Source organism: Callithrix jacchus, chromosome 18, assembly GCF_049354715.1.
Source record: "Callithrix jacchus isolate 240 chromosome 18, calJac240_pri, whole genome shotgun sequence".
NCBI classification, from domain to species: domain Eukaryota; kingdom Metazoa; phylum Chordata; class Mammalia; order Primates; family Cebidae; genus Callithrix; species Callithrix jacchus.
Window position 1 is genome coordinate 33,903,562 of NC_133519.1, and position 15,916 is coordinate 33,919,477.

The 15,916-nt window shown below is 43.8% G+C and overlaps 1 long non-coding RNA gene and 1 pseudogene across 4 annotated transcripts in view; one reads left to right on the forward strand and one right to left on the reverse strand.

The window, feature by feature from the left end:
* The window catches only part of LOC128931123 (glutamyl-tRNA(Gln) amidotransferase subunit A, mitochondrial pseudogene), a 61,543-nt pseudogene extending 57,806 nt beyond the window's left edge, over positions 1–3,737 (forward strand).
* The window catches only part of LOC144580269 (uncharacterized), a 162,400-nt gene that overhangs the window by 86,427 nt on the left and 60,057 nt on the right, over positions 1–15,916 (reverse strand). The gene's annotated exons all lie outside the window — the stretch shown is intronic.

The window sequence follows — 15,916 nt, forward strand, 5'->3', positions numbered from 1 at the left end:
GTGTTAAAGGGTTCGTGGGCAGGCCATACTTCCACAGCTGGGTGTTTCCCTGTATCCTCTGAAGTAGTCCTCTGAGTAGTGGAGAGGGCAGCATCCATATGAACCTTATGCAAGTTATATAAACCGAACACTTTAAATGTCACCTGAGGGGCAGGGGGACTCCCTGTACTAATTATTAGGATGTGGAAGAGATGATACAAAGGCTCATATTATAATGCCTTTCTTGTCTGAGTGGGGAGAGGAGCAGCATCCCAAGACACTCAGAAAATTAGATTATACAGTCCCTTGTGGTAATCCCATTCTAGATTAACCAGCCTCCCTTGGTGGAAAGACTGCAGGCAAATGCCAACAATTGCACAGTTCTAAGGGATCATGTGAAAGTTGCCATTTAAACCTTCCTTTCAACAGGAACTCCACAGGGTCTTTGGGATCAAAGGAAACAGAGAAAGCTGGCAGGTGGCAGGAAATACTGAGTCTCCTTGCCTGCACAAGCTCTTGAAAATCTGTATTCCATTTCTCATGCATGCACGGGCCTGCTTAGATCAGACCAAGTAAATAATATTTAACTTTTCAACAAATATTTATTAAATGCTGTTTGTCACTGTTCTATGCCCTGAGAATACAGAAGTAAACAAAGCAGATGCAAACCTCTGTCTGCATAGAGCTTTTACTAGCATACGTAAGTTATATAAATGGCAGGGTCTTTAAGTGCCATGGAGAATCAGAAAGCAGAGCAGCTGGATGGGGAGGCCCCATTGCCACACCCTGCAGAGACCTTTATGGGAATTAGAGTCTAAGGCTGAGGAGGATCTGAGAGTCCCAGAATTATTCTGGTAACTCATGCAAAAGGGATCAAGAACCAGATGAAGTCAGGCCTTGTGGTCTGGTGGTCATGGAGAGGCTGTGTATGTTGAGGAAGAAGGGGCAGGAGCACACAGAGTTTCAGGCCCCGTCCACTTTTTCTGTAAATAGTGTGGCTGTTCTGGGATGGGGTGGTGTTACCTAGATCACCTGGAAGTCTTAGCTCCTTCTTTCTTCATTCCTGTAAAAAGATGTGGAAGCAGGGAGGAACACTAGTGTTATTGAAACAATAAAGGTTGTGTAAATTACTCATAATTTTCATTATCTTCTATCTTAAGATAACTATTTTTCATGATTTCAGCAAGTAATAAGTTTTTACCCTGAAGCACAGACTTTCTTAGTCTAAGTAAATTTGTGGTTTTTCTCAGTCCCTCCCTACCCCAGGCTTGCTGTGGACAGTAACCAAGCTGTCCTGGGCTAAATGCACCATCTCGTGGTCAGCACTAGAAATTATCTGACCCCTGCTGCCCTCACTAGTTACCTACTCTACCCCTTCTATTTATCCCTGAGTAAATAGATTTCAAATTATCCATTTACACAGGAATATGACCCAAAAAATTCTTTCTCCCTCTTTCATCCATCTTTTATCATTGCCTCTTCCTCTTGTATACAAGTCTTTCTCGATTCTCATGGAAAAACTTATAATTTCACACATAGAAAAAAAATCACACTTAGAATAAGACACAGAGTACTTTCATGGCCGTCTGACCTCTCTGACCTCACATTTCATGCTGTCTTCTTGCTGCACCATCCAACTCACACTGGCTTTCTGCTATTCCTGGAACCTGCCCATGCACGGGGCTTTAAGCTTCACATCTCTCTGCCTAGAATGTCCTTCCTCCTGCAGAGCCACATTCTCACTCCCTACTTCTTTGAGGAACTCTATCAGCAGCTCCTACAGAGAGATTTGCCTTGCTTCGTGTATCTAAAAATCTTATCTCTCACCCCGATCTTTTTTCTTCAAAGCACTTATCACTACTTGATATTTTATGATGTATCTGTCTTTCATTAGTCTGTTGTCTAAATATCTCCAGAAGAAAGAAAATTTCTCAAAAACAGAAACTTTGTTTTGTCCCTTGATGTATCTCAAGTGACTCCAGGCCTGAAACATAACAGAACTCTCCCCAGTCTCCCCTCCCACCCAAAAATGTGAAATCTATTTTCATGGTCGATAGATATAAGATTGATGCCTGAGAAGCAGCAATAACAAGAAAAGGGGAATCTGTAGACATTCAAGTGAAAGTCAGATTTATAAAGAGCCAGGGAAATCCTGAAAGTTGCTGAGACATCCCCTTTAGGATCTTCATATACCTCTTATCCCTTTTTAATTAAACGTGTTTTCCTTCAAAGACTAAACATTCAAAATAAACATGGTTTAGTTTAATTTCTTTTTTAAAAAACTTTGGCATTGTACCATTATGATCTTTAAGTATCTGTTTCAAATGTGCTCTATTTCAGCTGCATTTTGAGTTATACTTGGGCTAGGAACCTAGTCACAAGTAAGTATATTATCTCTATGTAGATATATCCCTTCTGAATTACAAATAACCAACTTGTAAGTGACATTTTGAATTATAACCCTGCTGCAAACTGGGAACACTCTTTAGGTGGCTTTTAAAATTTTTAGAATCCTACAGTGACAATTAAAGATGGCTGTACCCATGTAATACCACTAGCGACTAGTTATTAATAACTCAGAGGTTTTTAACTGGTCCAAATACAGAATCCCCACAGCAAGAATGAAGATTCAGACTGGCTGATAACGGGAGGAAGTTCAGGTGGGATGGCAGCTGCCGTGTCAGCATTCACATGCTATGCGGCTTCAGGATCACATACGGGAGAATCAACCAGAAATCCTGCTGTCCACTGTGCGCTTGTTGATTTCAAACCAAGCTATGGCTTAGTTTTCCATCATGGTCTTAACTTCTCTGATGAATTCGATGGATGTGCCAGGAATATTAACCAGATGTGCGGATAATACAGCAATTGTGTTGGGTGTACTGGCTGGACATGACCCCAATGATTCTACCACAGTACAGGACCCTATTAAACCATTCATGCTTCCCAGTTTGGCAGATGTGAGCAAACAATGTATAGGAATTCTGAAGGAATATCTTGTACCAGAATTATCAAGTTAAGTACAGTCTCTAGTCCAAAGCTGCTGACCTCTTTGAGGCTGAGGGGGCCAACATAATTGAAGTATCCCTTCCTCACTCCAGTTATTCAGTTGCCTGCTACCATGTAATGTGCACATCGGAAGTGGCATTAAATATGGCAAGACTTGATGGGCTAGAATATGGTCACAGAGGTGACATTGATGTGTCCACTGAAGCCATGTATGCTTCAACCAGATAAGGATTCAGTGCTATGGTAAGAGGAAGAATTCTTTCAGGAAATTTTTTTCTTATTAAAAGAAAACTGTTTCATCAAATATTTAATCAAGATTATTTCATCAAAGCACAGAAAGTGAGACACCTCATTGCTAATGACTTTGTGAATGTTTTCAACTCTGGAGTAGATGTCTTGCTAACTCCCACCACCTTGAGTGAGGCAGTGCCATACTTGGAGTTCATCAAAGAAGGCAACAGAACACAAAGTGCCCAGAATGATATTTTGACACAAGCTGTAAGTATGGCAGAATTGCTAGCAGTGAGTATCCCTGTTGCACTGTCCAACCAAGGGTTGCCAGTAGAACTGCAGTTTACCGGATGTGCATTTTGTCACCAGCAGCTTCTTACAGTAGCCAAATGGTTGGAAAAGCAAGTACAGTTTCCTGTTACTCAACTTCAAGAACTCATGGATATTGTTCAACAATCCCTGAAAATGAAAAGCTACCCTCTGTCTCTCTAAAACAGCAAACATATCTTGCAAATTAAAATGACTTCTACAGGTTCTATACTCTAGAGAGTCAAATGGTCTTGCTCAATTCTTGTAATTAGTTTTCTTGTCAATACCATCATTCCATGGAATCACTTTTTTAAATTCCTGTGATAATTAATAATAAATAATGTATCAGCATTTATTAAGCAAAAAAAAAATAGGATCCCAAGTTGATTTTTTCCATAACATTTCTTTTACACAGCAAAGGAAAAAAATACAACACCAATAGCAAAAGTAGCAAGGAGGAAGGTACGTGATTCAAATAAACTGTTAGTTCCATTTAGAATGGCATTCAGAAGAAAAGCTGCTAATTATGACACTTCCAGACAGTTGTACCCTTGGAGTCTAGCCATTCTGGTTTTCAGGAACTAGACAGAAAGACTGCAAGATGCTGAGGACTCATATGATGAGTGACACCCCATCAAATCTCATGTGCAGCTGGTGCTATACTGACCTCACCCCTAGACCAGCAATGCAGTCAACAAAATTGGTAGCTGAAAAACAGTAAAAACTTAAATTTGCCAGTTAGTTCTTTATTATTCACTTTGGTTTAAAATAGCCCTCCTTTCCATTGTAAAAGTTTTCTGCAGGTCTATTTTTGGTTTTTCTGAGTGTATCCCCTTCCTGTACCGCCCACCTAAAATGATACGTGGCCATATGTGGGAGATTATGGTGATGGGTGGCAAGGCCTCCAATCTGCATGTGGGTCTTGGTGCCTCTCTTCACATTCTCATAGGCCCCCTGAAGGTGGCTCTTGTCCACCTGGTCAGTTCTCTTCTTGCCAATGCCCACAGCCGAAGTCAGCAGCCAGTCAGACTCGTAGTTGACCTTTTCTTATTTGCTGAGAGCCTAGTGGCCCTGCTAACTGACTTGGCCCCACCTCAGCTCTCACTGGCACTGCATGGCCTCTGGGCCCCTCTGGGATCTGGGGTCTGGAAGGTCATCTGATCCCTAGTGCAGTTGGTCTGCCAAACAGCCCTTACTACAGGGTCGCTGGCCCACCGCGTAATCGGCTGCTTTTCATGTCACTCAGTAGGGTAGGAAGAAATATCTGGATTCTTCTCATTCCACCTGAGAGCTGGAGAAGACCTCTAGAAGCTGAGCTCAAGTTCTCCCTCTGCCAAGCCATAGCTCCCCATTTGCTTTGCTCTAACATGACTGTTCCATGTGACACAAGGAATATCTTCCAAGGCAGTTTCCTCCCAGAGTCCCAAAAGGAAAATAGGAAAATCAAAATGTCCTCTGCTTCTGGCTTTCCCACATCTACCAGGTAGAACCATGATGAAAGATTCTCCCCAGCCCATGTCTCCTCTCCTTCCCAAATTTCATCAGGGCCCAAGGCAGATATTTTCACTTCTTGTCCTCTCTGGAATGCACTTTCTGCAACTTGTCTTCTTCTCAGGGCAACAAAACTTTATGCTCAGGTTAATTGCAGAAAACAGTGTCCCGCTATGCTACTGAAGAATTTCTAAGACCTAGTTCAACTAAGCTGGCTTTTAATACACTAAAAAGCCAAAGAAGCTTTGAAAAGCCCTTTCTAATTTGCAAGGTCTGGTATCACAAAACTATTAAATTTTTTTAAAAAAATAATTTGTTTAAATAATTCCTACTCTGGGCCTCAAAAAGCTACATAGTTTTCCTTTTGTATTCCTGTTATAGAAGCCCTAATCCTCTTCGAGGCAAATGGATGCTTCTGGCAGCATGGGAAGGGAGACACCTGAAAAAAATGCATGAGGAACACGCTCCAATACATTGCAAAGAATAAATCCCCAGCACGGTGCTCTTAACACTCTTTTCTTGAGTATCTAGTATGTGCCAAGCTCTAAGCAGAAGCTACCTGGCCAGTGTGGCCCACTCGGGTGTGAGTAGTGTGGAGCACAGACATGTAGCTGGTGCAGAAGGGTTGAGTTGGTAATCAGCTCTGCCCACGATTTCAGAGAATTGGCTCAGTAGTATGAATGAAGTTGGACAGAGAGTCAAGGGAAGGATGGAAGTCCTGGCAAAGGGAGTGTCATGTGCAAAGGCACAGAAACATGAAATATCTGCCCCATTCAGAGGATTTCAAATAGCCTAACATGGACTCAATTTTATATTAGGCTATTTGAAGTCCTCTCAATGAGGCAAATATTTCATATTGACTCAAGGCAGCCTGACTTCTGCATTCACATTCTGGCTCTGCTCTCTGCTGGCTGTATGGTGCCTGCAGAGCTCAGGCTTTTGCAGCAATCCAGGTCAGAATAATGGTGACCAAGGATTGTGGTGGGCAAAATAAAGCCTCGCCTACCAAAGATGTCCACTCCCTAATTCCCAGTACTTGTGACTACATTAGGCTACATGGCAAAAGGGGACTAAGGTTGCAGATGGAAACTTTTAACTCACCTTAAAATAAGGAGACTGTTCTGGAATATCTGGGTAGCCCAAAGTAATCACAAAGGTCCTTAAGAGTGGAAAGGGAGGCGGAAAAAAGGATCAGAGAAAGAAATGGAAAATCCTGGAAATTCCAGGATGATATGAAAGGAGATGAAATGAACTCAAAAGACTCCATTTCCTTCTCTGAATCTAAAGTCACTTAGCTATTGATATACTATGTTTTGATTCCTTCACAGCATAGCCTCATCCATTTATTCCATACTTTTCTGCCTTATTTATTTGAATTCCCTCATTCAGCCTTTCTATTTGTATCAACAGCCTCACCAGCAATTCTCTGTATTTTGTCTATTTTCTCAACCCATGATTACCTGATTCAGACCTTTAGTGAACCAAAAAAGTATCACATGATCCTCATCTCCTTCTACCTCCTTCTGGTACATTTTCCAGTTTTCTCTTCCTATGTTCTCTCAAGAAATAATTCCAATACACTCTTTGATGAGATTTTGCCTTATAAGACACAGACATCCACCCAGGGAGCTTCCACTATTGGGGAGCCCAGAAAATCAATACCAACAATAAAGTGTGACATGGTAGAACACCTAACCTAGTACAAGGAGCGGACGGCTTCAGGGAAAGCCACACAATTCTGCATGGATGTCTTTAGAAAGTAATTTCGCATCATACTTCTCTTAGCTTTTCCACCTTTAGATTCCTTAGCAGGGAAATGTCTGCCTAAAAAGCTAAGAACGGGGCTCAGGCAGACTTGACAGAAAAAGTGCTTGCACTTGTCCAACGGCAGAATCACAGCCCCCTAAGGTGACCCAGGCCCCGCCATTTACTTGTCCCATCCGAGGAGAAAACATAAAGGGAGGAAATACCCTGGCTTTCTGATGTTTAAATTTGCTTTACAGAGGAAATAAAAGAGTTCGTTTAATGGAAATAAACATTCAACTTAAAGTCACAAAGATATTCTGGGGAAAAAAGTTACCATCTGTTCCTTCTACTTTAATGTAAGTTTGTTTTCTACATACAGAATGACTGCATCTATTCAAAAAGTACATGTTGAGCTGAGTGCTGCGACAAAGACCTCAGTGATATCGTCCCTGACCTCTAGGGCTTATAATCTGCTTGAAAATAAAACCAAACATACAACCTTGAAGCACCATAATAATAATAATAGTTACAATACTTTTTTAGCTCTTTTATGTGTGTTTTTATCTACAGTTAAATTATAAAAGCAGTGCAGAACAAGTCTGCAGAATTTCAGAGAAAGGAGCTGGAAGGAGGTCACAGTTCTGGAAGGCTGGAGGGAGATTGTGAGCTGGAAGATGTCCTAGAGAAACACCAGAAAATCTGAAACACACAAAGCCACAGAAGTAGAATATTTACGAGAAGGTTGCGGGGACAGTAACTAGACCAGTTTGGCCAAAGCAAAGGTTAGAAGGGGAGGGTATTGCCAGATCATGGAGGACTCCCACACTTTTCAAAAGGGTTACTTGCTGAGAGCATCAGAAACCACACACAACCATGGTTTTCTTACATGTTCATTTTCTCTGAAGCTTTGGAAAGTTCAGTCTGTAAACTTGTTTTACACATTATTTTCATAGACATGCAAATGTTGGTATATTTCTAAGTGAAAAATACAAATTTGCATGAATGCTTAAGATAAAAACTTTCAAAGAATGTTGTCCCTTGCAGCAGGACCTCAAACCCTGAGTGTTCGTTCACCTTGCCAGACTCTTTCTGCTCCCTCACCACCAACCCCAAACAACGTATAAGCTCAGTCAAGTGCAACTCCTCTCATTTCCCAGGTTGAGTCCTCTCCCGCCGGCCAACACTGCCCCAGCTCAGGTTCTCATCACTCGGGTTATTGCAGTTGAATCCTACCCAGACCTGCTGCCTCCCCATCATCCCTTCTCCCTCTCCTTACTCTACACTAAGGCCAGGGTTGTCTTTCTAGAAAGAAAATGGAATCATCCTACCGACAGCTGAAACCCTTCTAGTCTCATCTTCACCTTTCACCACCTGTGCTCCAGCTATACCAACTCACCCCACCAACAACCACCCTGAGAAGTTCCCTAGCTGGGCTTTGTTGTGCCACATCCGTCCTGCACACACTGACCTTCTCCACCTGACAAACACCTCATATGTTGAGAAAACATTTCCTGCAAACATTGCAACAATTTGCCTTCTTACACAACATGATCCTTGGAGAAACCAGAACCTCAGTAAGTTCTCTTGAAGGGATTTTCTTTTCTTCTATTCCTGAGATAACTTATTATCCTCCACGTGTTTTAGCTCTATTTTCCAGCTTTCTTGAGAATCATCAGAAATCTGCCAGTATTTTATTATCTGAGAAATACTTCTAGACAACAGAGACAGGATACAGTCTTTTAGATCTTGTATCTTCCACATAGCCAATCCCAAAGCACAAATCAATAAACATATATAACTGGCTTATTATGATGTGTTGGGAATTTTTTTAGGTTCCGACAATAAAGAGATGAGTGAGACACAACCCTGCACTGGAGAAATAAACAATTTTCTTTCTTTTTTTTTTTATTTTGAGACAGACTCGCACTCTGTCACCCAGGCTGGAGTTCAATGGTGCGATCTCAGCTCACTGCAACCTCTGCCTCCTGGGTTCAAGCAATTCTCCTGCCTCAGCCTCCCATCTAGCTGGGATTACTGGCATGTACCAACACACTTGGCTAATTTCTGTATTTTTAGTAGAGATGGGGTTTCTCCATGATGGCCAGGCTGGTCTCGAGCTCCTGACCTCAAGCAATCCACCCACCCCAGCTTCCCAAAGTGCTAAGATTACAGGCGTGAGCTGAAAATTAACAATTTTCTAAGTGTCTCTATTTCCAGCCCATGCCCACAGCCAATTCTTAGCTATCACAGAATATGAGTCTCACACAGTCACTGGTTACACCAGGAAATAGGCCTGGGAGAGCCCCAAAGAGAAAGCTGCTCAGTGAGTCTAACCACACGGAAAGAATCCTACATCACCACCACACAGAGGTGGTGGTTTTGCTCCAAAATAGCAGGGTATTGGGCCTTGGCTTTCCCCTTTATTCTTCTGTGGTGATCTGCTTCTCAGGGTCTCTTTCAATATAGAACAGGTACAGCCAGGTACTCCCAGTTCAAAAACAACTTTATTTCCTCTGAATAGAGACCTTTGAATAGAAGAAACATAACTCGATGATTATAATGAAAGCCTCAGTATTCTCTGTAGCCTGGACTAGATAACATGGTTCCCAGTCTTCTCTGGTTATCCCTGCCTCAACTCCAATTTTTTTGCTTGATCTATTCTTCCTTGTCCATAACCACCCACGTCCACCTCCGTAATTATTCCATTCCCATAGAACAGCTCCAGAGCAACCTTTTTCAGGTATGAGGTGATAAGTTTCCTTCTGCTTGGCTGTCGTGGAAACTGCTTTCTCCATGGTTACTGGGACTGTGATTTGGCCTGTGTCTCAGACTCTGCCCCCAGAGTCTTCCTGAACTCATCTGTTATTTTTCTGGCATTATGCGAAAGGGTTTTGTCCAGGAAGATATCTTTATCTGGACTTACTCATCTCTTCATCTTCCTCACAATTTTTAAGCTTCTAAAACCCTCATCAGAACTCAGCCAGCCAGCTAAAGTGTACAGAGTCCCTGACAGGAACCAAACAGGTTAATAACTATGGGCAAAGCAGAAGTAGAATCAGATCGATTGCATTCAGTCACTACCTTAGCTAAACACCAGAGAAAGAGAGAAAAGGAGATATTGTAACCCGAATCCAGGAAGACAAATGAGTGCCTGAAAGTGTACGGGACACTGGGCTTTGGGTCAGAGTTGGCACATTTGTGTCCCTGGAAAAATCAGCTCTACCAGCCAAAAGACAAAGGTATTTCATCAGTTTCATGAGAGATTTTTCTCTTACAGCTGCCCAGGATTATGTCTCATCCTTGAAACCAGAGGGTAGGTCTGGTCAGCTCCACCGCAGATGTATGGTCAGTATCTCCACGGGAAAATGTAAGAGCTTTTAGGTCTGTGTCAATATCATCTGGCAAAAGGCTTATGGACTCCTCGCTAACACAAATATTGATCCACTAAAGACTGAACGGGATGGTCATGGGCCCTCTTCAACCCCTAATGAACCTCATTCTCCTCCTATTTTGCTCATAGTGCCTAAGTTGATGAATTGGTCAGGTAAATCCAACCAGACAAATTCTCAAAGGATAAAATATGTTCAATTATCTTTCTGTGTTTTCCCCAACAATTAGAGTTATTCTAGGCACACTGTGGCCTGAGACTCATAGCAGGTCGCCTGATGCTGTCCCTTTGATGGTACCCACAGCTGCTACTCCCTGACCTTACAAGTGCTCATTCTGAACCCCCACCTTCTCAAAAACTCCCTCTGCTGGCTCAATATTTGCTTACACATGAGCAAATCTCCACACTTCAGCTGACTCGGGATTGCAGATCGACAGGGATTTATTCTGGACTCATCTTAACTGCTTGTATTATAAACATGATTTCGCACTTAATCATGAATTATCCTGTATTGTTCTCAAATTGTGTGCACTTCTCGAACAATCGAATTGCATGATGGTAAAGAGCTCTGACTCTGAACTGACATGGTTCAAATCCTAACCTCCCAACTTACAGTAGAATAAATTAAAATACCTATAATATTTTATAGTGTTACTGTGAGACGACATAAACTAGCGCACACAGAATGCTATGTCTGGCACAGAACAAGGCTCTCTAAGTGCCAGTCTTATAATAATCCCCAAGTGGGGCAAGAAGCATCTATTCCTCATAAACTAAGCATACAATAAATACTAGGCACAAGATGGGTGTTTAATACATGCTGACTGACTGACTGAATAACTTCCCCAATAGGCTGCATTCTTCCGAGGCTGAAAAAAACCTTTCTGCCCAAGAATTCTATGAACATTGTTACAGCTGCTATTTAGGCTCACACTTTGACTCGTCATCCCATTGCCCTCCTCTCCATCACATATTCCTTTAAAGTAAGAAAGAATTCCCCATGCTGTTCCAGTTGCTAAAGGTCTCATGGCTGCAGCAGTGAGTCAGCAGCTCAACCTGTAGCTGGCAGCTCAGACCCAGCCATGGCCCACTGTGCTCAGTATGTCCTGCAGCAGCCACAGGTATGCCCAAGGACACTGCGGCATCCCACCTGGGGCACTGCAGTTATCTCAGATCCATGCCTCACTGCAGCTTGAAGCCTGATGCTGATGAGTGTGCAGAAAAGCTGCTTCACTTCAGCTGCCTTTAAGCCCCTGGGCACGTCTGGTCCCCAAAGCCTGCAGTTAAGGAATCAGAGCACGTTCCTGCCAAACAGAATCCTCAACAGGATGGCCTGGCAACCATCTGCATAGCAGGCAAAGCACATGCAAAGCTGCGTCTCCTAGTCTGAAAAGCAACCTTTTTATTACTGACTGTGTCTAGCCAAACCTCAAGCAAGTGGGTAGGAAGATTGGGGAGGGCATCTCTTGAGCAGGGCACTTCTGTGAGCCCCTTAGCGCCTAAACGTGCTTCTTCGGGAAAAGAAGACTCTATCTTTTTCTGATAGAAAACAGACTCTATCTAATTTCTCTTGATGAGACAGTGAGCTCCTTGAGAGCAAAGACTGCATGGGGTTCCAGAGGCATCCCGGGTGCCTAGCCTGCATACAGGAGATGCTCAGTTCATGTTTGATGACTGATGATGGCTGCTGAATGGCCAAGCCCCTTAAGTGGGAGTGCAACATTACAGTTTCCTCCCACACGCCTGGAACACCACCACTGTTCCCCACCATGATTCCTCCCTCCTCACCTCTACCACATGCTTCCAGTGCCGCTGGAGCAAAGGAAGAGCTGCCTCTCTCTCCACATTGGGACCTGGTTTGTTAAAGTTGCCCCCCACCACCTCAGAAGCCAGAAGAGAGGCTTTGATGGAGGGCACACAGCTGTCCTAGCAACTGAATGGAGATCACAGGTACATATATACATTGATGGTGATACTTCTGAGGGATCTATCTCAGTTCCCAGAAGAGGAAAATGGCATGACTTTTTCACTGGGTGTGGTCACTATGAGCTTCAATGATTGAAATGGAAATTAAAGTGAAAGGGTTTCCTCAGTCCCCAATCATGTATGTTTCTGTCTTGCCTTATACAAATTTTGCCCCAAAAGCTATTCTGTTTGATAGGCTGCCTCTCTTTTCTCTCTCTCTCTCTCCTCATTCTCTCTCCTCATTCTCTCTCCTCATTCTCTCTCTCTCTCTCTCTCTCTCACACACACACACACGCACACATACACACACACAGATACATGCTATGTAATGTGCTAGAAGAGACATTAACCAATAACTACTGAATCGACAGTAGTGATTTTCATACTTTGATGTTCAGTAGTAATCCATAACTACTGCGGACCACAGGTAAGTGCCCTAAGTCTCACAGCCAGTGAGTGACCTTACTAGACTCATGAATTCCAATCCAGTGATCTTTTCATTATGGAAATATTTCATTCTGGTTTCTTGTTGTTGTTGTTTTGTCTTGTTTTTGCTTTTCTTTAATAGGTCTTCAAAGGAGATCTAATGTCAGGTTTTTTCTCACTGAGAAGTTGCAACACCTCCCAGGTAAAAGCCAGGTCCTCCAGGTAAAACATTCTCCCAGCCTCTGCTTTTTTTTCTTTTTCTTTCTTTTTTTTTTTTTTTTTTTTTTTTTGCATTCCCCTGAATGTCTCACCTAATACTGTCTCACCTAAAATGGCAGGGAGGACCCTGGACCTCTCGCCTTCCCATGCAATAAGTGATAAGTATACTTATCACACACTAAGATGGAGTGACCCTTCCCTGTCACAACCTAAAGCCCAGACAGGTACAGTCATCATTTGTGAAAATGAATATTTTCCTTTGCAAATGCAGCCACTTAACGGTAAAATTGTGGAAAGAAGGCTGTGTGTGTTCACCTTGGTCAGTGCTGCAGCCCAAGCTCAGGTGGTGCCTCCAGGGGGCACCAAGTGAGGGAACAGTCATACCTGGCAGGTAGTCCTGACCAGCGCTTTTTGCCCTGGTCTCCTTGGATGCCTTCGCACTGCAGAGGTCTTACTCAGTTTGCATCCCCCGCACAGTCTGCAAGCCAAGCTGCAGACATCAACCTGTTTCAGGAGAAAGAGCGCCACCTGCTGTCTCTGGTCTGCAAGACCATGTTTCTTTGAAAAGCGCAGTGATGCTACTCTCCAAGCTGCTCGGTGCCTGGAATTCCGCTCTCCGCAGCGAAGGGAGAAAACGGCAACGAAGAAATTCGTACTGATACTCCATGTCACACTGTGACCCAGCGACTCTCCCAGGAAAACCCTGGACGAGCCCTGTAGCACACATCTTTCTCCTTTCTTACAGTTTCATTTCTCCCCTCCAGCTGAGAACAGACGGAAGCCTTGGAGGCTTGTCGCTCCGCTGAGGGTCTGAATGTAAAGAGACGTGCCCAAGGTCACACAGCGGCCCCGCTCTGTCCCAACACAGACCTCGCACACCACGTAAAGGCTGGATCGAATTTAGGCATTTCAGAGTTCTTGCTCTTTGCCTGCAGCAGAAATGTTGCAACCTAATTTTCTTCACTGCGGCTTTGCTGATCTCACTAACGCTGATCCCAGCTCCACATTATGCTTTGTAGTATAGCTGTGTATGCTCAAATGCTATCTCCCCATTAGAGCCCAAGGAAGCCAACACCCGATTAATCTTTGCAGCCTCCTGGAGGACTTCCTCACAGTTAAGTGTCTGGGGACTCAGCTTCCCACCCCCTATTTCTTCTCAGGGGCCTCAGAAATCAGATCCACTCTCCTGGTCTTTTTAAAGCTGTCATCTACCGCTCTCTGAGGGGGTCCTGTTTCCCCAAGACTGAGTGAAAAGGACGCAAGCTCTCTGGCTTCTCACTTAGTATGTTCTTTCCTGTTCACCACCCCCAAAAAACTACATCAGCCCTTAATATTTTAAAACTTTCATTTCTAATCCCTACCAGCAAACAGATAACAAATACAACAGGTTTTTGTTATCAAGTTCGACCAAGTTTCCTGAGATTTTTTCTGAATAATTATCTCCTGAAACAAAAGAAAATGCTCAATTGTGAACTCTACTTATCTCTGCTCTCATCCTACCCCCTAAAAAAGAATCTTGAGAGTGAAGCCGCAACTTCACAGCCTAAGGACAGGAAATCCAGGGCGCCATGATTTTCACCAAAGGAGGCTCCACGGGCACAGGGCATGACATAGCCACCCTGCCTCATCCTCCTCTTCTGTAAAATGGCCAGAATAAAAGTGTTTACTCATAGGAAAATCCTCATCTGAGGATTAAATTAGGTCATTTAGACCCTAGCGTGGAATATGGCAAAAACGAAGTTCACGGTCAATGGTTATTTAATTAATTAGATGACTTATTTCATAAAACAAACTTGATGACAAGGGAAGAGAACATTAAGGACAAAAATCCTCCAGGTGGTGGCAAGGGCTTAGTCAAAGTATAAGGAGTAATAATTTAGGGGATGTGCCAGTGAGGACCAGGAGGAAAGATGCTTTGAAGAGACTGGGAGGAGAGAGAGAGAGAAGAGTCCAGAGATCTCGTCATTTCACTTCAAACAAAGGCCAAACAGCAAAATTCCAGGTCCCAACCAAGAAGCTTCGGTCACAGGCATCTGGGCCTCTCCTCTCACTAGAGAACGGGGCCAGTGCTGCTGCTGTCCCGGCTGACTTCAGCTCCATTAATCCACCCCCTTGCCTTCCATTCTCCTTGGAGGCCGCGTGTGCTGAAGGCCTCTTAAACTCCTTTGCTATTCCAACCTGCAGTATCACCTGGGGTTGGAAATCCAGCAAGTAGCAGAGGCTTTCTGTGGCAGGTTCTAGGTCGGTCGCCTGAGGACGGCACTGCCCTCCCCTGCCCCTAGCTCTGAGACGCCCTGTGGGAAGTCCTTGCCTGCCATGGTGGCTGTCCTACCAACAGCATCTCCCTTCAGGGTTCATCTTATTTTCTTCTGAGGTGTAAGCTGGCATGCGCATTTGGCAGGGAGGGTGGATTTCTTGGGGACATTCTATTACTCACTCTCATGCCCAACCCGCCCTGTGCTGAGGCAGCAGAACCTTCTCCCCTACCAGGCACTGGGGATGTCCATTCACCAGGCAGCTGGTGGTGAGCAGGGAGGTGAGAAGGGGGGTCTTTCGGAGGAGCAGGCTAGCAGGTCAGCCACCTGGAGACACTTAGGGGAGGTAGGTCTATTTTTCTCCACCCAACATCACTGAAGAACCCATTCCCACCCTAAATGGGCTAAGAAAGTCATGGGGTGACATGCTGATGCCAACTAGACTGGCATCTCAGACAAACCCTAGAATGAAGCTCAGGGAATGAAGCAATGTGTTTTTAGGCAGGACTCTCAGCTCCTGCAGCCTGAGCCTACACTCTTGATCTCAATTTTCCAGAGTTGCAACAACGATGAAATGCCCTCATGTGCAACTCACAAGTAGCCCATTAACTGCCCGTCAGCCTTGAGATAGAGATAAAGCTCCTTGTTAGGAAGGTTATGGCTACTTTGGAAATACATTTTATAAGTAACCACAAATGTTTATGTCTGTATTTTTATTGTTTTCATACAACTACAACCCTCTTAGGGTAATTTTTGCAAATCCCAGGGGTTTCTTCTGTGGTCATCTGTGCCTGGCCCATGTTGAACGCTGGGTATAGCTCAGCAGCCGTGTCCCCAGTGACTCAGGCTACAGCTTTGTCTCCTTCCTCATGCAGCTGTAGTGTGATACCTGTTCAGC